Genomic DNA, 22,253 nt, shown 5'->3' on the forward strand with positions numbered 1-22,253 from the left:
TTACAGAAAGTTAATTTACTGCAGTTCCAGAAAAAAAAAAAAAAAAAAAAGTCCTATTGTACCTTTAGGGTTATTAATATCACCCCCATAACCTGCAGAAGTGGGATTGGACCACAGGCTCCAGAAGCAGAGGCTAGGGATTATAAAAGATGGATACATTTAAGTCCAGTGTTTAGGAAGAGCTAATTAATCTATACCCCTTCCTCTGCAATTCCATAGTCCCTCTGGGAATTGCCACAAACATAAACTTTTTTTTTCTTGGACTCCTATTTTAACTAGAAGGTTTCAGCTTGTGATGTTATGCTTTTTATGTAGTAAACTGATTTAAAATGTATGCCAGTCATCTTCAGGGAACTCATTTCAGTCAAGATGAAACTAGTCTTACCTGAATCAATGTTTTAAGTGTCCCTGTGGCTCGGCATTTTGAATAATCAATCTGTCTCCATCGCTTCTTAATCATGCGCATCACAGTCTTTTTTATTTGTCAACCCTTTCGGATCCTGGCTTTTTGTTATTAACATGCCCCTAATGTCACATGCAAGCCTTTTCTTTAAAACAAGCTGCTCATTGGTGTATTTTGATACTTTTTATTATTACTAAATCTTTTTTCCCATAATTACACCACAATCATTATATAATCCCATAACAAAGAGTCTATTGAGGCACCATGCTTTTGTCAACTATGGGACACAGAATCCATAATTGCATTATTCAGCTTCCCCCCCCCCCCCCCCCTCCTGCTTTGTAGAAACACAACCTATTTCACCAGTCACATTTGCACCTTGTTTGCTTGGTTATATATTATTTACTAAATCGTTGCCCTGCGGATAAACCTTGTAAAGTTGCTTTAAAAAAGTTATTTGTTTGATAATTAAGTCCTGAAAACCCATCGTTTAATGATTATTCCGAACCCATAAGGCAGAGAACCTCCATGACGTTTTTCTCTAAGTTTAATTACCGTATGCTAATTTCCTTGCCTACTACGTGATTAATTAAAATCATATTTTCATAATCATTTGGCACTAGTATTGTTTTAGAATTATCATGATCCCCTAAATAGTGTATGTAAATAAAGTCGGCTCTAATGGAAAGAATCAAAATGCAACGCTGAGGACCTTTATGTGTTTGTATGCATGCGATTGGCAACATAACTGGCTTATTTACATTAAATACGCCACAAGGTTACAGTGCAGATCAACGTCACTTTATCGCTGATTACTTCTCTTAAACGCCGGAGCGGTGACTGATGCTCCGGTCCCCCTGTCCACCAAGGTTTCCCCGGGAGTTTTTTTTTTTTTAGGAGAAACAGACTTTGCATAGTTTCGGGAGCAGGTAAGCAGGGCGCTTTGTGGAGCCCGGCGCTGCCCCCGGGGGCTCGGCGGGGTTTGCGGGGCGCGGGCAGGGGCGGCGGGGCGCGGGCGCGGGGGCTGCGCGGGCGCGGGGGCTGCGCGGGGCGCGGGCAGCGGCGCTGGCCGTGGGGCTGCGGAGCGGCGCGGGCTCCTCGGGGTGTTTACACGGGCTCAAGGTCACGACCAAGCTGCGCCGTGTTAAATGGTTTCTTAGTTGCTAGACAGGGAGAAAAAATGGACGATCACAGACCATTCTTTGTAGATTATTATATCAAGGGTTCAGCTTTTGGCTCATCAAAGCTAAATGCCGCAAGACCTATCTAGTTGCTGTGAATTATGCCAAGACGACAATGGAGTGCTTTTTTAATGGTACAATGCATTTCACCTACCAGATAGGGGGAGTCCACGCTGAGAGATGGGGATGTCTTGTGATGTTGGGTGATCAGTATCAATGAAGGGGGTTATTCTGAAAAGAGACAGATTAAAATAAAGCGCTCTTTGCTCGGGATGTGCTGGAAGCAGTTGGGAGGGCTACCCGGAGCGGGCGGCCGCGGCAGCCCCGCGCCGCACTTTTCCCCCTCCGCACAAGAAAATGATCAAGTCAATCATGTGGACATGCTTCATTATTCATTGAACACAATCTTTTACAACGCTCCGTTTACGTGCGGGAGTTTCTTCTACGCTTTGCTTTAAATTTTAAGGTAAGAAAGACAAAGGTAAAAAGGGGGATTTTGAGGATCCGGGAGGCTCCCTGAGCCATCAAAGAGGCTCCAAAGTCAGTCCGGAGTATGTTTTTTTTATTTTTTTTATTTCTTTTTAATCATCGCAATGGGGCCTGCGTTTTCCACCGTGATTAAAAAAATACAGTATAATTAAATATCCATAGCAGTGACGTTTGCAAGCAGGGCTGTCAGGGGAAAAGCAGAAAATAATGAAAGGAGCGGAGAAGCCATTGAATGGCGCTATAGAACTTAGCCTGAAGAAAACCCTACGTTTTTCCTCTTTCTCTCTCGTTTCTTTTAAAACCGTTACTTTACAAAAAAGGAGCGGGCGGGCGAGGCGAGGCGAGGCGAGGCGAGGGGAGGCGAGTGCCGGCGGCGGCCGCGACGCTGCCCGGGGGCCGCCCGCCCGCCGTCCCCAGCCCGCACCGACCCTGCCCTTAACTTGCCCAGAAACTTTTTGTTTTAAAGGGTTGCTGCGGAGCAAACTTTGCCGAAGTGACTTTAAACGCGCCCCCCCCCCCCCCCCCCCCTTCCTCCTTCCCTCCCCCCTTAGGATCCCGGCTAATCGTGGTGTAATTTGTAAACTCCCCCCCTCTTTTTTTTTTTTTTTTTTTTTTTAATCAAAGTTAGCTGATGCATACCATGTGTCAAACTTGTGAGATTCAAGTGCCTAAGAGACCTGCCATTTTGTGCTCTAATCGACCTCTTATGAATAGGAGCCGTGCATAATGCTGCGAGGAGCGTTGTGACATTCAAGTAGGCACTAAATGTCAGGCCAGGTCTCAGCCCTTTCGGGGGGAGCGGAGCGCGCCCGGCGGCGCCGCGGGGAGCGGGGAGGCACCTGCCAGCCCGCCGCCGGGGCTTTTGTCAGCGCCCGGAGAAAGTAACAGGTTAAGGAGGAAACTTAAATGGCAATCCCCGGGGGGGGGGGGGGGGGGGAGCATCCCCTTCCCGGCGGCGCGCTGTGCGCGGGCGCGGAGGGCCGCGGGGGCGCCGCTGCCTGCGCGGGGCAGCGGCCTCGCTCTCCTGCGCGGGGGGCTGCGCGGGGCTGCGGTGCCGGGGAGGCGGGGGGGGGGGCACCGGGCCGGCGGCGGGATTAACGGAGGGGGGGGGAAAGGAGAAATTCTTTGATGCTGTGTAGGAAAGAATCCAGATTTTAATGCGCCCATCTGTTGCAGTTTTGCAAATAATTAATATATATGTGTGTGTGGTGTGTGAGGGGGGAGAGGGGCTGAGGGGAGCGGTGCCGCCGGTGAACTTTATCGCAAAATAAAAGGTCGCGACGATTTATGCTGCCTTTTTTTTTTTTTTTTTTTTTTTTTTCCGGAGGGTCCGCGGCTCCCGCGGGGCGGCTCGCACGGGCTCCATCCGAAAAGTTAGTTGCCGGCGTCCCCCGCCGCGGCGGCGGGGCCGGGGGCACGGTCCGCCTGCGCGGAGCCCCGTGCGGGCCGTGGGTGCGGGCGGGCGGGGAGGGCTCCGGCCGGCGCCCGCCTGCGCGGCGGGCATTGTTTCGGGGTGCGGGCGGCGGACATGGCCGTGTCTGGTACGGCGGCGAGGCGGAGACGCGATTTGTCAGAGCCCTTCGTTTCCACTTCGGCCGCGGCCGGGCCGGGGAGCGGGGCAGCGGCGGGGCCCGGCGCGGAGCGGCGCGGAGCGGGGCAGGGGCGGGCGTGGGGCGCGGGCCCGGCGGGGCGGGCGCGGCTGCCCGGGCGCCCGCGGCTGGAGCGCTCTGCGGGGCTGCGCGTTCCCCCCCGCCCCCCCCGTGCAGTTTAAAATAAATCCAACAGGGGCCGTGTTTGCTGAGCTGATTTGACCGGTTGATACAGATAGCAGCGGCGAGCCTCCCCGCTTATGTGGAAAAAGACTATTTTAAGTGTCATAATTAAGTTTAGAATCCTTGTTTGGGCTCATTCACTGCTCGAAATAAAAAGGACTGGCTGCTTTTAGACCCTTTCTTGAGGGGTTGGCTAAGCGCCTCTACACGTTCGCTTGGAGAAGAATGTTTGGTGTTTTTTTTTTTTTTCTAGTTTAATATTAGAAACTATATTTTTACTTGTTTAAACCGGATTTGATTATTCCTGCGGAGATTTTTTTTCTCTCCCCCCCTTCCTATCACTCAAATCTTTGTTCATTGTTCATTGACTGTGGAAGGCTGCTTAAATGTACGGAGAGAGGGGGGAGGCCCCCTTGCTGGTTTGATGTTGAAATAGTAAACCTGAATGAGGAGGGTGGCTGGAAAAGTGGACATTGCAGCTTTAATTAACTTCAAGATGCTTCAGCGAGGACCAGAGCGTAGTAGTGACGTTGCCTCATAAATCTGTCCAGTACAGTGCGTTGCATTGAACTATTACAGTATCACCGTCATATTGAATATTCACTACCTATCCGGGAGCAGATTTACATAATTGGATCTTCTTTAAATGAAACTTGTTTGCAAAAAACCAAACAAAACCAAAAAAACAAAAGCCCAAGTGAAAACCGCGGCGATCTGCATGATTATAAAGGGTTCAAACATATCCGAAAAGTAAGTGACCTGCATAAGTACATCAATAGGTTAAGTGCAAATAAGATGAGAAGTGCTTCTGAAAGCTGTACATTCCCTATGTGGTCTCTTGGGTTATTTCTCAATAGCGGGATTTTTTTGTAGCCTCAGGGATTTTAGGTTTTCTGTCTGCTTTCATAACTTTTTCCCTCACAGTTCTTATACAAGGTGAGGCTTTTGTACCGTGCCGGTGTACCTGTAGCGGTATTTTTAAAGAAAATAGATTAACAGTTTGTAATTCGTGCTGTCTGAATTCTATAATTACAGCTACTGTGGAAGGGAAATGTGTATTGCTGTTATGTTGCTGATCATCGAATAGTTCATCACTAAATACTTCAGAATATTCAGAGATGGCGTGTGCATGTGTTTGTGTGCGCTTAAAAATCAACTTAGTTAACTAAGCTGTTACTTCTTAAATCATCGAGGCGACTAGTTTTTTAATGTGTGTTCCCCCCCACTTGACGGAGGATGAAGATGACTGAAGTAATTAAAATACCAGAAATTTTTAGTGTGAATTTGTAGGTTGTGTGTAAAACCCATCCCCTCCTAACCGAGTGGCTGGTTTACAGTATCGCAGTTTTGGATCGGGCAGGTTTAGAAGTATTTTGTAAAATCAGATGCTGGTGTTTCAGATGCTGCGAGGACAAAGTTGTGGAGCAAAGGCAGCTGCAGGCGTCGCCTCCTGGGGAAGGGGAGCAGCGATCAGTGGGGCGAGCCGAGCAGAAGTGCAAAGTCTGCGTGCAGCCCAAGCCTTGCCCCGGCTCTCCCCCCTCGCTGAAGGCTGCTTTAGTTATGATGTCATTCTGATAGTGGAGAGCAAATGTCTCCTGATTCTACCATTAAACGCCTGGCTGATTTGCCTGATAATGATAGCATTGACGTCCTGCTCCTTGACAAATGCAAGCCCTATGAGCCCTATGAATTAACTTTTTCCCATAGATGAGAGCTAGCTAGCTTTACGATTCATGAATGTAGCAGCACTTCTTTGACAGATTACTTTGAACCTTCTCATTTCTGCAACAAACCCCCTTTCCTAAATACCACTTCTGCTAGGCTGCTGGTAGACCCCTGTACAGTTTGGGCCTGATTTGCAGAGCTGCTGAGCACTCATCACTTCCACTGACTTCAGATGGAGTTGTGGGTGCTCAGCAGCTTTGAAAATCAGGCCCTGTGTTCAGTCAACAGCTGATGCATTTTTTGGGGGGCTTGTTTGTTTGGGTTTGGTTTTTTTTTTTTTTTTTTGTTATTTTTTAAGTTAGACAGCTAAAGAGGGCTCTCTGATCTCTAGTCATTATAAAAATATTAAATAGCTTGAGATGTTTGTCCTAGTCTATCCTCCCCTTTCTGATAGCCTTTTTTAGAAATTTTATTTTTAATTCGTCTTCCAGTGGATGTGCTGTTAATCTTCTGAAGAAGAGAATCATAAATGAGTTGTTTAAAGTTTTCTAAATTTTGTAGAAAGAAAATGTCCCCAGTTTGGTAACAAGTGCTTAGAGGATCGATTGCTGTTTCAGAACGTGCACTAGAAGAGAGTCTTGGTACAGTTGCTAAACCCTGCGATTGGGTGCACTTTCTCGTATCTGCTCTGTCTTCAGATTTTGCTTGTGACTGAATTTCTATCACTGCAGGTAAATGAGATTTAATATGATCTTTTTTTTAAAGTGCCAGTGACTTAAACTTTGTTTTCATTTGCTGTTCAAATGATGACAATTAAGAACTGCAGATGTAAGAAAGGTTAGTCTCTCGATTACGTTTGCAGGGAATGTATCTAAAATATTTGCATGCTAAAGCTGTGTTTTGCAAATGAGCTCCTGAAGATACAAGTTGCTATGATGGAAATACTGTATTAAAACACTTTTAGTAAATTGACTATGACTTATCAATTGTAAAGAAGAAAAAGGAATTGTTCTATGGGCTTTTTGACTTCTGAACATATTTGAGCTATAATACTCAGCAAGTTGTCTGGCACTGTCTTCACTGTAGACTTTTATATAATGAAGAGGCTGATTGTCATATTTTTGTCCATGCTAGAGGCCAATAACCCAACCCATTCATTATCAGAAGAGAGTAGTCTGGAAGTTGCAACATCAGTACCACTGTTTTGCTTGCAGCAATGAAGACAGTGCTGAGATCAGAAATTGTGATCTTCAGTACAGAAAGCTGACACATTAGGTTGTTTACCCACCATGGGAGCCTTAGGTGACCAAAGAGATTTGCATTAGAACAGACTTAGAAAATCCACTAGCCCATTAAAATGGGCTGTGCTTATTCCCTGGGAAGCACAAGTTTTGTCAAGTGTAGGAAAATCAGTAGAAGTAATTTTTCCAAATGTTGATTTTTGCTTAAAGTTGACTTAGAATTGCACAGGTGTTTTTAGAGTGCCTTGACTGGAAGGAAAAAAAAAAAAAGGCATTAAAAAAAGCACATGGATTTATGTGAACTTTATAAAAAATTGAAAAGAAAGCCATAAATAGATTTATTTTTCTGGTTTGAATGAGGACAATTAAAGCTTTCCAGTATCTTCTGTTTTAATAGGATTTGTAAGTAAATTTAAATTTTAATCTCTGAATTTCTCTCAGATACCTGAATAGATGTATATTGAATCTTCAAAATGCTAAAAGCAGTACGATCTTAAAAAGCCATTTTTCTATCCTCTCATTCACCTTGGATTTTTTGCCTTATTCTTTAACCCATCTTTTCTGAGGCATTTTGTGTGTCTGTTTCAGAGGTGCAAGTAATTTGGATTTAGGGAAGGAGAACATAGATGAAAAAATAGAATACATATTCCTTCTTTTATAGAAACATGAATAAACTTATTTCTGGCAACTGTAGGTGGAAATCCAAATTTCTCTAGTGAAGACACTCTGGGCACAGATGTTCGCAGAAGAGGAAAGAAGGATGAGCTAACGAAAGTAAATATGTAAAAGTTAAATAATTCTGAGATGCTTAATTGAATGATTGTAGGGTTATTGTACAGACATGTGGTTCTAGCTTCTAGTTGTGTGGCTGAATATGGAGTATGAACTTTTTATGACCAAGTCACTGATCAGAATCTGACCTTGGATAGAGATGTGTGAAAATTGTAATGATCTGATGGATGTTTGTTGCTTAACATGAAATAACTGAGTAGTGTCTGTCTAAATCTGAGTGGATCACAATAACTGCTCTGACATTTTCACTACTATTGGCAGGTTAAGCAACGAAGCCAAGCACTGAGTGAGAGATTTGAAGCATCTTTTCAGAGGTAGCAGAGACCAGATCACGAAAGAAGCACAGGAATAGGGTAGCAAGGGGGAATTTGGGTTGCCTCTGCCCAACTGCACCAATGCTGTGACTGAACATGCTCCCAGAGGGAAGATTCTTCCAGTATTCTGAATTTGGCACCCTTCCCTTATGTTTAAATTTGCTCTAATTTTCAGGTGCATCTTACTAGATAACCAGATGCATCAGAAAAGCAAAAGAATTATAGACGAGTAATTATAATTAGCCTAGATGTCTGTGTTTTTTAAAAATTGTAAGTCGGGGCCTTGAAAGTATTTTGAAGTCTGTTTTTTAGAGGTCTTAATCTAAATACTCCATGAGAGATTGTTTTCTAAAGAAATGGGTTCATCAGGTCAAGTTGAACTATATTAAAGACAAACAATTTTGTTATAATCTGACTGTCTTTTAAACACAGATGAAGAAAACAGAACTAAAATAGCCACAGCAGCCTCAGTATCCGATCTTTTCTCCATGTGCATTGCAGCATTCGAGACTCGTATAACCAAAAGCAAAAGTAGGTAATTCCTCACAAGTATTTGCCACGTTATGAAAAATGCAGCTCTGCCTGTGATGGTAGGACATTAACAGAGAGTTCTGCAGGTAGCAGTGTCTGAAAATAATGATGATGGCTTTGATAGCACTCCCATAGTGTGGGACAAGCAACAGAACTAGCTTCTTAAGACCAGCTGCTCATTTTTGATGCATTAGTGTTAAACTGTCCAGCTGTAGGCATCTTGGGCTTCCAGAGGGAATGAGCGCTTGCCGGCAGCGTGGCAGTCGGTGAAGATCAGGCAGGGGTTATCCCACGTGGGCTACTCACACTGCCAGGGAAAGGTTACTTGGGAAAATTGGGGCCTGTCTTGGTTTTGTGAACAGGAATCAAGAGATGGGGAGAAAAAGGAGAGTATGAACCGACTTTCACCCCCCTGGCCTCCAAAGGGACGCAGGGGAGGTTGGCTGCGGGGGGGGGCTGCCCATGGCCCCTGCTCTGCCTCGGGTCAGCCAGGGATGCCCTGGAGAGCCCTCCTTGCCATCAGTCCCAAAGGAGTCAGGATATCATGGTGCAAAGGGATAAATGGCAGTCCTGATCCCTCCTTTCATAATAAGCTTGTTTCAGTCTTAATGTGAATTTTGTTATAGTTTCTTTTATGTTAGTTTTTTTAACTGCGATAAGCGCTGTTACAAACTTTTCCTCCTTTTTTATGCCTCTGGGACATTCTGCCGCAGTCACTGTGGTTCTTTGTGAGGAGGATGGGAGCCCTGTTGAGCTCATCAATGCTACAAAGGGGTTGCTATCAAGTGCCACAGTCTATTTGGTCACAACAGGGCTATGTGTATTGCTTCCTCCGTAGTCCTGGCCCCTGCTGATCTGGGAATTAGCCCTGGTAACTCACGTGATAGCACTGTGCTAGGTTGCCAGGCTGGTCTTACGTTTATTTTTCTAAATGATAGCATATTGTATTGATGTTGTTTTATTTCACTCTCATAAGTTGGTCTCCATAGATTTGTGCAGACATTGTTACTGTCAATTTTGTCATTGGGATATCAATGGTAGATACAGATATAGATAGGTCCCTTTAATCTAAAATTTAGGAAAGCATGGGTAAATAGGAAACTCAGGCAGAATTACTTCATGCAAAGGATAATAAACATATGGAATAAATTACCAGCAAGGAAAGGATAAATGAGTTCAAGGGAAGCCTAGGTTTGTTTCTTGAGAAAGAGCATGTGAGAGCTGGGGTGAAGAAAGCAAGGAGGTGTAAAGTCAGGTTTCTATTAACAAAGGCTTACGTGGTGGGCTGGATGTTAACTTTTTACATTTCTTCTGATAGCTCCCTATGGATAGGTTACATTTTATTTTCTTGCATGTTTGTTAACATTGACACGCTAGATCTATGTGTGTTTTTTCTTCAGGGGTCCATAGAAATATTAAAACATAGGGCAGGGCAACACTTTAGTTTTGATACCAGTTTTACTCGAGGGAGTGATGTGACAGTGAAGTGTCGATCGAGTAAATTAGGAAGAAACCTTGCCTTCTCTGGTGTTAGCTTATAATTGACAGGAGAAGCAGAAACTGCCTTCTGCTCTAGTGGCCAAGGATTTTTGATAGGTGCTTGCCCTGGTTCAACTGTATCAGTGCTGGAGCAGTTCTAAAAAAAACCCCACATGTAGACAAGCACTCTTTGTTTGGTGGTTTGTTTGTTGTTGGTTGGTTGTTGGTTTTTTTTTTTCTTCCCGTTTCTTAAGGGTTTGAGTGAATGTTTTTATGGGTTTCAGTCCATGGGATGACTTCTAAGTTTTTTGAATGTCGAGAGTTGTCTTGATGTTGGAAAACAGCACTAGTTTTGAAACTGCTACTACAAGTAGCTTTTCATTGAACCTTTGTTTTGTTGGAATATATCCTGCATTTTTGAGGAAAATGATGGGTCTCTCTTCTCAGAGGAAAGTGCATAACAGTTGGCAAAATTTTGGTTGCTTTTAATGTGATTTCTAGGATCCAAATATGCTCATCTTATTTCAGTTGCAGTAGGACTGACTCGGTAGGTAAAACTTCTCTTCCATACCAGGTGAGTGTCACGTGATTTCTAGTTTCACTACAAATACATTGTGTAACTCCACTGTTTGTAAACTCAGCGCAAAGCCTGATGTTCTCAAAAAGGGAACCTGATTAAACTTTTTCTTATTTCATTATTTCAAGTACAAAAAGAAATCCAGCCTTTTGAGTTTAAAAAATGCAAAGGTTATAGGCTACCCAAAACTAAAATGTATAATAAAAGACTATTACCTCTTTAAGTTATCTGTTCTTCATTGATTCATTGAGATTTTGCCATAGGAGTGTAATTCCTCTTAGGGCTAATAAAATAACTAGTAGAAGATAACTCAGCATCTTTATTAGTGCCATAATACCAGCTAACAAAACTCTCCTGTTCTAACTACTCCCTTCTTTGGATTTTACCATAAAATTTCTTCTAAAATAGCTCAGATATTTTAAAACATTCTTGATTGTTTTAAATAACAAATGTTCAAGCATCTTTCTTTTACTGGAATACACAAAGCTATATGCATGTGTATACGATAAATGGACATGCTATCAGGTAAATGATCAATAGGAAATCCACAACCACTTTTGGATTAGAATTTCAATCTGTTGCTTGTTTTGGTAGTGCCTTTGGCATGGTAGGTGCTTTCCAAATATAGAAATACACTTTCTGGCAAGAACTAGCTGCAGTTTTCTTATTGCAGTTGAAAAGTGCCCATTCATTAGTTTGAATCAACATGCTGCATCTTTGAAGGATTTCTCAGGTCCACAATTGAATTTCTGCTCAAAATGAAAGAGTTGCATCTCTGCACTTCATTATGGACTGGTGATTATGAAATGCACCTGGGTCGCTGGAGGAAAGCTAGATTCAGATCCTTCCTCTCATATCTGATTTGAATCAGCTTCTTCAAATCAAGTTTCTCACATCCCAGGTGAGTGCTGTAATAACCACACTGTGGCTTTTCCAGGGTGAGTCTTTTTAAGTTCCTGCTTCAGGCTACTCCAATTTAAATAATCATTTAATTATTCAGTGGGTCAGAAGAGGACTGACTCTTGGCTTGGGCACTCAAATGTTATGTGAGAGACTGAGTTCAGCTTGATTCTGTTGCAGAGTCCTGCACCCTGTGCTCCTGAGAATGATGTGATGAGAGTATTCGTGTTCTTAATGTTGTCTTCCTGGCTCTTCCTTTTGAAAATCTGCAAAAGGTACCAGGTTAGTCACAGTAGGGAACAAGAGGAAATTCTGAAATCTTCAAAGTGTTTGTGATATGGGAAAACCTGTTTCTTACTCAGCTCTCTACCTTTCTCGTAAAGTTCACAATCCAGTGATTATAAAAGTCAGTTGGTGACGGGATGCATCTTGATAATCCAAAGAATTTTCATTTCAAAATGGAGTTTTGTTGCCATTATTTTATTCAGTGGATTGTTTGAGTAGAACTGATTAACTGATTCCTACATCCTGCTGAGCATTGAGTGTCTAGCTGTAGGAGGTGTAACGGGTGCAGGGTTAGACTCTTCTACTGCAAGTGCCTTGGACCTGCGCACAGTGCAGAGCTTGTGGATGGCGCTCTCTCTGGTAGCACTATGAGGGGGAGAGAAATTCTGCGTAAATGGCAAAAAATGCCTCAGAGATGCAAGGGATAATGTGCTGTTAGTGCTCCTTCCCTCATGACGAAACTCGAGATGTAAATGACCTATGGAACTGGCAGGTTTCTCTGTCAGGATTTCTTAAAAAGGAGAGACAAAATGTCTTAATGTGTAGAAGGGGGATCCGCGAAGGGAGGATACCCTTCGTTCCTTAGAAATATAAATACTCATTTTGATAGCTTCTGTCTTTCATTCTTAACTTCTCTGGCAGCACAACTCTGGCAGATCCCATGCTGTATTGGTTGGTTCCCCTTCTGGCCGCTCTGCAGCAGTGATGGATGGGAGCCAAGGGAATAAATATAGCTCTGAGTTCCAGTAGTAACCCCCTGCCAGACTTCTACACAGAAACCTGGGAGGTCACTGTGGGGAGAGGGAATGGGTGATGTGGAGTTGGGCAGGCTCAGATCTGCCTCTTCCAACAGAGAGAGTGCTTCTGTGGTCCCCGAGGAAGGGGAAAGATGCTGCAGAAGCCCACTGTTGCCTTCGTTTCTGTGCAGAACTGGAGGGATCTGCACATATATTTTAAAAGTGGTTACCATTGGCTGTGCAGTTTCCATGTGAGTTTATTAAATGTGAACATTTTTTATATATAAAAATAACATCACCATTCTGTTATTTCCTTTTACGTATTTCACTCCGGTTGGAAAAATGAAATCAATCTAGTCAGCTTTTCATCAGTTTCTCTTTGGCTGTCATGCAGTTGCACAATGCTGCAGTGCTTGGCTAGCAAAAATGTTTACAACGAAAAATTGTTTTCAATGGGATTAAAAAAAGAATCATGGAAACATTTTTATTGGTCTTCAATTTTTGTGCAACTTTGATTTTCACAAGACCTAAACTACATCAATGGTTTTGTAATTTGATCTTAAAAACTATATGGTATTTTTTATATATACTTGCAAGGTATAGACAAGATGCTATCGCTACTCTCTGTCATATAGTACAAAAAAATGCTAGCCTGAATATCTTTTAGCAGCTGGTTCAAAGTCCATGGAAATCATGAGCGCCTTGTAGTTGACTCTCAAAGGTTTGAGGTCACAACCTTAAGCTGTGTGTAAATACCTGTTGTAGCTGGGTTAAAAAGTCTTAACCATTTAGAACTGGTCTGAGCTGATTTCTGATCACATCAGTGCTGTGAGATTTCTTCCTACAGCTGAGGTGGATTTGGGGATACGCCTGCAACCCTTATATACCTTTACTGCCCCTGGCACCCATAGAAATATTACACATGAAGAATGTATAAAATCAGATACTTGTTAGGTTAACCATAGTGAAATCCTAGGAGTAGAATACTGGCTGATGGTTACACTTTGCATGAAACTCTTAAATTCTTTTTAAAAAGGTATTTAGGATGAGTGTTGAGTTAGTTTGGATTTTATTTTATTTTGTTCTACAGTATAAGTAGCAAAGGGCTATTCTGGGGATGGCCTAAATTTGTGGATATTGATGGCTGCTTTATGAATATACGGACTCGGGCAGTCTGAGGAGGCTTCTGCCACTAACAACAGAGAGGTATTAGACAAGCACGCAGAGCTTCCCTCCCTCTCAGTTTCTCATGCTGCCTGACTTTCTGCCTTCATTCAGTGTCCCTCAGATGCCACCATGAACCTATCCTATAAATGAGAAAAGGGGGCCCTTGGGTGTCCTCTGAAAAATAAAACCCTTTCTCATACAGAACCGTGAATTTCACAGGACCCAAGCTTGCAAGTATTTTTCAGTGTTTTTACGATCAACGTTCACCACCGAGTTGACTAACTGAAGACCTTAATGAATGCTGTAATGACTTGGTCTGTAGCTGTCAATGATTCAGTATCTTGTTTTCAGGTGTGAGCTGGCCGAGTCGAATTTAGCTTCCTTCTAGTTGAAGTCATCATCACACAAGCAAAGAAAAAATACTGCTTTATAAATATGATATCCCAGCCTCTTTCAAACACCAGCTTTTGGCTGGCTACTTCACACATTATGATACTAAAACTCATTGACTTCACACTATTAACCTTTTACTTACCAAATACAAATTTTGCCGTGAATTCGCATCCACCGTTAAGTTAGACGTAATTTTCATTTCATGGGATAACTTCTGTTGTGGAAAGAAACAAATGATCATGCAGACTTTTTCTGTGACATTGGAAAGGTATTGCGATTTATGATTTACATTTTTAATAAAAACAGCTGTATTTGAAAACAGTTTACACATGTATAATCTGTAACGGAACACAGTTTTCATTGCTCTTCTCTGTAGTTTCTATGAACATCTAAAGTAGATTTGATACCTCTGTAAAAAGTCTGGCGAGTCCATATTCTTTAACTGCATGACATTTGTTCATGTACTTTTTTTCACAAGATATTGATGTTTTTAATCAGACAGGGACTATTTGGCTTTGTTGAGATTTTCTGTTGGGAGATTGGGCTTTTGAAGATGTGTTTCATATATTTGAGTCAAATAAAATACTACCTATCAGAGTGAAAGACCCTTTTTTTTCTTTATGTTGCTCCTTTACAATACAGATCTACAAATAAGTCCTCAGTTTTTATTGTTGCTTGTTGTTATGACACATCATATATCTTTTACTAATTGCACTTTTATTATTGGTTTAATGATATTTATTGTGGAACAAATGTTTTATTATTTTAAAAAAATCATGGTACCATTTTACAGTTTCTGATTTGTTAATGAAAATATTCTTGAATACCTCGTTACTTTTTTTTTTTTTTAATGTGCTAATAATCTCGCCATGTTTCTCTCTGATGCTGGTGGTGGAGCTGAACAAAATAGAGCAAACCGAAGATAAGTGAAAGGAGAAGCACTGGCTTTCAGCATGCTTCCAGCTACATGTATATGTACCAGAGCAGGAGTCTGACGACAAAAAAATTTTCTCAGGGTCTCTCTGTGGGTTGCCACAGTGCTAGGGAAACATGTCAGGAGAAACAGGGTTGGCAGATAAAGCAAGGAGGAGTATTGCACATGCCTTTTCAAGCTGGATTTGAAGACTTTTCCTCCTTTCATAATCTGCTCTTAGTTGAAATAGGAAATTGGTTAAAAAATAAAGCAGAGCCTCTTGAACTGTTTCCATCCTCTGTTAGGATGTGTGTGTGTGTGATTTTGTACAGATATGTTCAGAAGCATAATCTGTGTAAAATGGAAGTTAACCTTGTAAAACTGAGTGTTCTGCAAGTCTTGGAAGCCATTTGTACCTTGTTCTGGGTCCTAGGTGTTTATTGGCTGCCTACTTGCAGCCTGTAGACTTTAGTCCCCTCTAGTTACTTCCATTTAGGATCTGCCCCCTGTTGAGATCATTATTTAGTACTAGGACAGCTTTTATATGTTGAGTAGGGACCATTTATTTCTATAGAAATGAGAGGACTTAACAGCAGTGCACAATCAATATGCAAAACCCTACTAAGATAATTTGTATTTAAATGTGAACAACATTAATTCTAAACAATCTTCAGCCCTTATTTAGTCCAATCATTTCTGGACATCTAGGTGAAGAAGGCTCTTCTAACTTATTAGTTTATTATCAACAATATTGCCAACACTTAAACCCTTCGATTAGGTAACCCAGGTACCTATTATTCTATTAGGGTTCACTTCTCTCCGATTGAAGTCCATACTGAAACACCTATTGCCTGGGCACAAGCACCCCATCCTTCTGAAAGCAGGTGTGTGAAGAGTTTGGCAAGTGCACAAGGAGAATGTAAATAATAATTACTGAATAATACTTTAGTATTTTATAGGATGCTTGAATGTCTGTTATAACTGCATGACATGAAGGTACCTATAGAAGGAATAAATATGCTTATCTTTGAGAAATTGATATGACAAGAATAAGAAAACTTTAAAATGGTCTCATCTTTTTATTATGTTCATTACTTTTGTTTGTGGTTTACATGTTTAAATTTTCTAAGGAAGCCTGTATGTTAACAAAAGTTTCTGTAGCTTTTAGGAATTCTTTAGTGTTTGGGAGGAGGATCGTGTGTTCCTTCAGCTGTGACTGGTTTGTGGTTCTTTATCATTTGCTTCATGAGCCCTCTTTCAGATTTTATCAACATGACATTCACATACATGTAAAGAATGTCAATTAAAGCTATTCAGTGCAAAAGCTTACCGGTGCAGCGTTATGACTCCACTGCTTTGGTTGATCTTATACTGAGCATTTCTGTAGTAGTGTTTGATCCTGAATTAGTGTGGAAGCAGTGGTATTGAAACATATACTTAGTAGTTCTGCTAAAATTAGATGTCAAGTGTTAAAGCATGAACTTAAGTTTGTGCGGAATTAGGTTCTCTGGACTTAGGAACAGCCAAAGCGTTGGAAAATTCTGGTCACAATTCTGTTAGTTTAGGAGTTAGATGTTAACAGTGTTTTGAAAACTGCAATGAGCCATATTACCTTTTTTTTTTTTAATCTCTGTTGCTTCGCCAATAATCCGTATGATTTCAAAAGTCATGTGTGGTCTCATAATTGTTTTTTAAATTGGCTGGAATAGCAAGTCTTTTAAAAATGTGATTCAAAGGAAGACTTGCTTTTCATACTTTAAAATAGCTATGGTCTTGAATTACATTTAGAAAAAGATGTATTCAATATAAAAACCACAGCAATTCATGTAAACATTAATTAAGCTCACATCACAGAACCTTGCTTCTTTGTGAAGAACAGGAAGGCTCTTCTCGTTTTCTTGTTCTTTCCACCAAGACTTGTCTGGTACCATTCCACCATCTCCTTTTCATAGCAAAACTACTTCAGACTCCCAAAGCAACAGAGCCATTCCCATTCCCAGGGATGAAGCTAATGAAGCTAGGTCTCTGGAGCAGGTCCTGCGAGGGTAGCCTGGTTGGGCCTTTACTCACTACAGGAGAGGAAGTGTGGAAGGCAGTGGACTTCTAAGGAATTTTATACCACCACACACAGGTGATGAAGGCAGCAAATATGTGTAGTGAGTGGCCAGGTCTTAGGTGGAAGCTGTAGTACTAGTGCTCGCTCCCATGTTGGTGAGATGGAACATCAGGGATGTGGGGCTGTGGACCATGGCAGGTCCAGCTTGGAGGCCCAAGTGAGGAAGAGGAAGGTGGAGAAAGGATGGGAGAAAAGTCTTTTATTGTATCCCAGGAGAATCCTATCCTCCATGAATTCAGAGCAGTCCACAGCTATATAAAATAGCTCTTACACTCTCACAGGTTGTTCTGAACTAATATTTGCTATTTTAATTTTCTTTGCAGACCTTGATATCAAAGTCACTGCATTTTCCCTTCTCGTTGGAACTCCTGGTAAAATAAGAGATCTATGCCAAATATTGAAGAACTAAGCCTAACAGAATGAAAAATTAACATATGAAATATCCTAATGATATAAACAAGGTGCCATGTCATTCTGCCCACTAAAGGCTAAGAGCCCTCTTTTGTCCATGACCAGATTATGTTCATCTCTCTAATGGCACTATTAGCAAATTCATACTGGAAGCCGGGACCTTATTTGTAATGCTGCTTCTCCTTTGGGGCTGATATTGAAGCACAGACACAGTATAAAACTTCAGAAAGAAGGCAAATATCAGATACTTTTAGCCCAGGATTAGCAGTTAGGACTCTTGAGTGTCATCTGAACATTGATTATTTGTCAGATAATGCAATTACATTTAATGGAGGGCACTGCTCAGGAGTTACATAGTTTAACTAGCACGTTTGGTTTTTATGCACTATACCATGTTCGCAGTCAGAGTGGAAACGCAAGTGACATTTGACACTTGGTTGCGATAATACTTTTCCAAAGCAGCTGCATATCACAACACTGACAAAACCCATAAAATGCCTGTTCTGCAGTCCTTGCCACCAAGTCATGTTTACGCTCTCCCCAAGAGGCAGAGGCTGCAGAAGAGTGGTGTTGGAGGATGGTGTCACACGTTGTGTGCCTGTCAGTGAGCTGACACACTTGCTATTGACTGTGACATGTCACTTACATGAAACCATGCAGTGCTACTGCAGCTTGGGGCACAGCATAGGTTATGCAGCAAATTGCAGTCTGTTTTCATCTATGTGACAGACCCACCAAGAGAAACTAGAATGTGAGCGAGCCCCCAGATTTTCAGGGTTTCTACTCTCCCATTAAAAGAAAGGAAGAAAGATGTGTCTAAGATGGTTTGAAATAAAACAAAGAAGAATCCTGTCCCTGTCCTTAGGTGAACCCTGATAATAACAGGGAGGACTAGACTGTCTCCTTATTGAAGTGCGTAAGGAGTGATTAAGTAACATTCTTGCCTCTGTTTTCCCTATTGGCTTTATAGTCTAACAAGAAATGTTGGCTCCATTCAGTCGTGGGGACTTTAACCACTGAGTTCACTGGAACCAAGATTACCCCTTCAGAAAGGAGCTGAAGAATTGTCAGCTTAGCTCTCTGCATGGACCATGTGCTGATTCGTGCTCCTCATGGACATAGCATCAGTCATTCCTGTGATATCCCGAGAAAACTCCCCCTTACTCAAAATGCCCAAGGCTGGTAGACTGCCATGCTTTTTTTCTTCAGTGGCAAAACCTGGCTAAATGCTCTGCTGTCACACAGAAATGCAGATTTGATTAACTATCTGAACTTGATTTATTCACGGCAAGGCAGTATTTGGCTCAACTTATTTTAGACTTTGAGTACTGAAGGCATAGCCTTGACTTCAGCGATACTGAAATATCCTAAACTGTTCCATCCTGGAAGGGGTTTATGAGATGGTGACTCAGTTTCCACTACCAACATCTAAGGTCTTCCAGGAATGGCTGCCTCACATAGGGAATTTAAACCCTTTATCTGAATTTTTCTGTCTTTTAAACAAACAAACCAACCCAAACTCTGAGGAGTTCAGTTAAGGCTGAGCTTCCAAAACTGTCCTGAGAGTTTCAGTTGGAGATATGCAGTGCGTTCCGCTTGGTAACTGGGTTTTGAACCTGAGCGATGGATACTAGCTTGCTTTGACTGTTACTGATTGTACAACCAGAAGTAACACATTTGCGTAGAAACCAAAAGGGAGAGATTAAAGTCCTAACGCAGCTCCTCTCCAGCAGGCTTTGGAGAACCCAGGTTTCTGACTTGTCCCATCTGTACAACTGAATGAAATGTTTCCCTTTTAACGGGAAATTAAACGCCACAGTCAAGTTAGAAAAATAAAATCTACAAAGTATACTTGGGTATTTATGTGTGTAAGTTCTCAGAGAATTTTGGTAATTACATGTACAATTCTGAAATCCTGAGAAAGATGTCCAGCAGCAGCAAAGCGTGTGGATGAACACTGCTGTGGTGCATGCAGATAATTCATATTTTCATAGGACTTGATAGTCAGCATGGGAGTAATCTCAGACTTGGCTAATGAAAGTGGCTGCACCTGGTTGAGATTCTGCTGGAAGCTTTACTCTGTCAAAGATACTTATGTCTGGGTGCTTCCTACTTTCTAAACCTCACCCCTTTCTTGTGCCCTTAGGCTTAGCTGTGGTGAGGAGCTGAAAAATTTGAAATCATCACTGTTTGGCAGAAGCTGGCTGTGCATAAATATGAATATCTCTGAAGGCTGCTCCTGCATGCAAGCTTATTTGGTTATTTGAAAATATTTTGAATCTGATAGCTGAATCATTGCCTCATACTTTGTAAGCTGTAGCTTAAGTTTTGTGTATGTTTTATAGATAACAGTATGGCTTTACATTTTTATTTTTAACCTCTGCCTGCATTCATCTGGTAGCTACCATAACGACAGATAAATTGAATGTTGATTCCATGAAAGAAAGTTGTCCTTTTGTGAAAAGAGTCTAAAATCACGTATTTCATCAGTGCAACCTGGTGGAGCACCATGCACACTGTACAAATGAAAATGTGCTCTCCTCAGCTGTCAGTGCAGTATGCTGAAAAATGAGCATATGAAGGCAATTTGAGTGTTTGAACCTTCCTTAATTCAACACATCATTTGGTTTCAAAATAGTTAAGTAAATTGTATTAAATAATTGCAAACATTCTAAATAGTCATCCAAAACAAATTGTATTTTGCATAATTGTAACTTAGGAACAAAATATTGAAATATAAATCAAGGAAGAATAATAATAAAAAAAAAAGGTAAACTATGACAGTACACTTAAAGTTGTTCACATACTTATCCTTAATAGCTATTTGACAAAATTTTTGTGGTTATTTAAGATACCATGTAAGATTTCAGAACAGTGTAGGTTAAAAATACTTAATATATTTTTATTGCTACATCCCTTTGAATATTTATTTTCTGATACTTGAAAGCCGCATGCGGTATGACTTTTGCCGTGCAAAAGCCTTTTCATGCTGTAAAGTGCATAGAAATTCGTTATGTGATCAGTTATATAAATAGCCTTATTGTTTAGAAAGTGTCTAGAATGAAGTCTGTCCTTTAGCCATTTCTTTCTCTTATTAAATTTTTAAAGATGCATATTTCAAAACCAAACAAACCAATTCCAAAGGGGTCTAATTTTCTTCAGTTTCTCCCAAAATGTACAGTATGTTCCAACAATTTAGACTCCAGTTAGGCTAGTGGGGAGTCTTTCATTAGAAAGCACACTGTAGCAAAGCATGTATTTTTTGTTAAGAAACAGTGAATGATATAATAATTGTAAAGGACATCTACAGTGTAATGACAGTTACGTGTTTTTCAAAGGAAAATGCAAACAATAGGTAGAAGAAAGTAAAATCAATAAAAGGACATTGTATGAATATATCTGGTCCATTAGTTACAGGGAAATCTATTCTGTTCAATCTGAAATCACATTCAGCTTATGAGGTGGATAAATAAAAACGTTAGGTCCCAGTTATGTAGTCCTTTCTCCTTTTGAGCTTAATGGCAACTTCAGATGAAATGGGACATCAGGATTAAAGCCCAAATTAATCATTGTGCAGCATGATTTTCATCACCCTCACTTCCAGATAGGTTATTTCCACCGAGTAAAATCATTGAAGAGTGTTTTCATTGTATGCTTAGCTACAGTTCTGTGTTATAGGGGGCGAAAAATAAAGAATCATGAGTAGAGTATTCTTCAGCTGTGAAATGGGAATGCATGTGCACCTGTTAAGTTTTGTGTCTGAAAAAGTGTTCTAAAAGTTTGCTTATTTAACTGCAGTTCTTCCTTCCTTCCTCCTATTAAAAATGTGTGGTTTGGGCAGAAAGGTATTGTGAGAGATTGCACATCTGTGGTTCCCCCAAATCCTAAAATTTACTAGGGACAACTGATTTCCTCACTAGAATTTCTGATCCCTGTGTGCCAATTGTTGGCTGATTAAGGTCAATGATAGCACTTATTCAGTACTTTTATTGACTTGGATCATGTGATAGAAGTGATTGATTTAAGCACAGGATTGCTAATTTTCTATTGTAGCTGTTTCTTCTTTGGAGCCAGGTTTTACATTACCAGGAGTTATTTATACTGTATTTAAAAGCAATTCATTTTTTCCCTTACAGGTAGCAGTGCCATTGCGTACATTCAGAATTGCATATTTCACTTGTGGGAGAGTGTTTTTACCAATGTCAGATGTACCCTTTGTTTCCAGACATCTTTGGATAGGCTGAGATTTCGAATAGCAGATAATAACATGCAGTGTGTATTATTGATGTTGTCTTAATTGTCTTATTGACAACTCACTTGCACTTGAAGAGGCATGCTAATATCAGACGTTTTATGAGATTGCATATATTTTCATGACTGGAAGCCATAGCTACAAAATGATTTAAAAAGCACACAAATATTACTCATTAAAATATGTAGAATTTTTAAGATGCATTTTTGGGTCCACATTCTGCATCATCACTCTTTGGATTTGTTAATCCACTCACCCCACCCTTAATTTTCCTTTACTAGCCCTAATTAAGCTACGCATCGATATTTAGCGTGGAATTGGCTCCAAAGCAAAGCACCATGCACCAACAGCATTACCTGAAAAAAATAGCTTACAGGAATAGAAAATTATAAGCCTGGAAGATATAAGAAGATGCTCATATAAAGGGAAGATACAAGCTATTTGTCTCTCCAGTGGAAGGAGGGGGTGTAGAAGAGAGCATACATTGCGTGCAGCTTAAAAGGATAAAAAACTAGTTATGAATATACTAATTCTGATATTTGTTTCTGATGAAGTAGGTTCATTAAGATGTTGCAATAGTTTAGTTCCTGTTGGTCTCTTCTAAAGACCTGTGAATTAACTTGTGACATTGTTAA

General features: G+C 41.0%; 1 protein-coding gene across 13 annotated transcripts in view; it reads left to right on the forward strand.

Moving 5' to 3' along the window:
* Nucleotides 1-1,773: 1,773 nt before the first annotated feature.
* Nucleotides 1,774-22,253, forward strand: part of ZNF536 (zinc finger protein 536) — a 352,088-nt gene continuing 331,608 nt past the window's right edge. For 10 of the 13 annotated variants that reach the window (XM_074912935.1, XM_074912931.1, XM_074912939.1 and 7 more), the window contains exon 1: nt 1,774-2,050. The gene's annotated coding sequence lies outside the window, so the exon portion shown is untranslated. Of the gene's footprint in view, nt 2,051-2,873; nt 2,962-4,545; nt 4,596-22,253 lie in introns of those variants that run through there. The other 3 variants (XM_074912934.1, XM_074912937.1, XM_074912932.1) reach the window with 3 other exon arrangements.

This window comes from Athene noctua, chromosome 9, assembly GCF_965140245.1.
Source record: "Athene noctua chromosome 9, bAthNoc1.hap1.1, whole genome shotgun sequence".
NCBI lineage: Eukaryota > Metazoa > Chordata > Aves > Strigiformes > Strigidae > Athene > Athene noctua.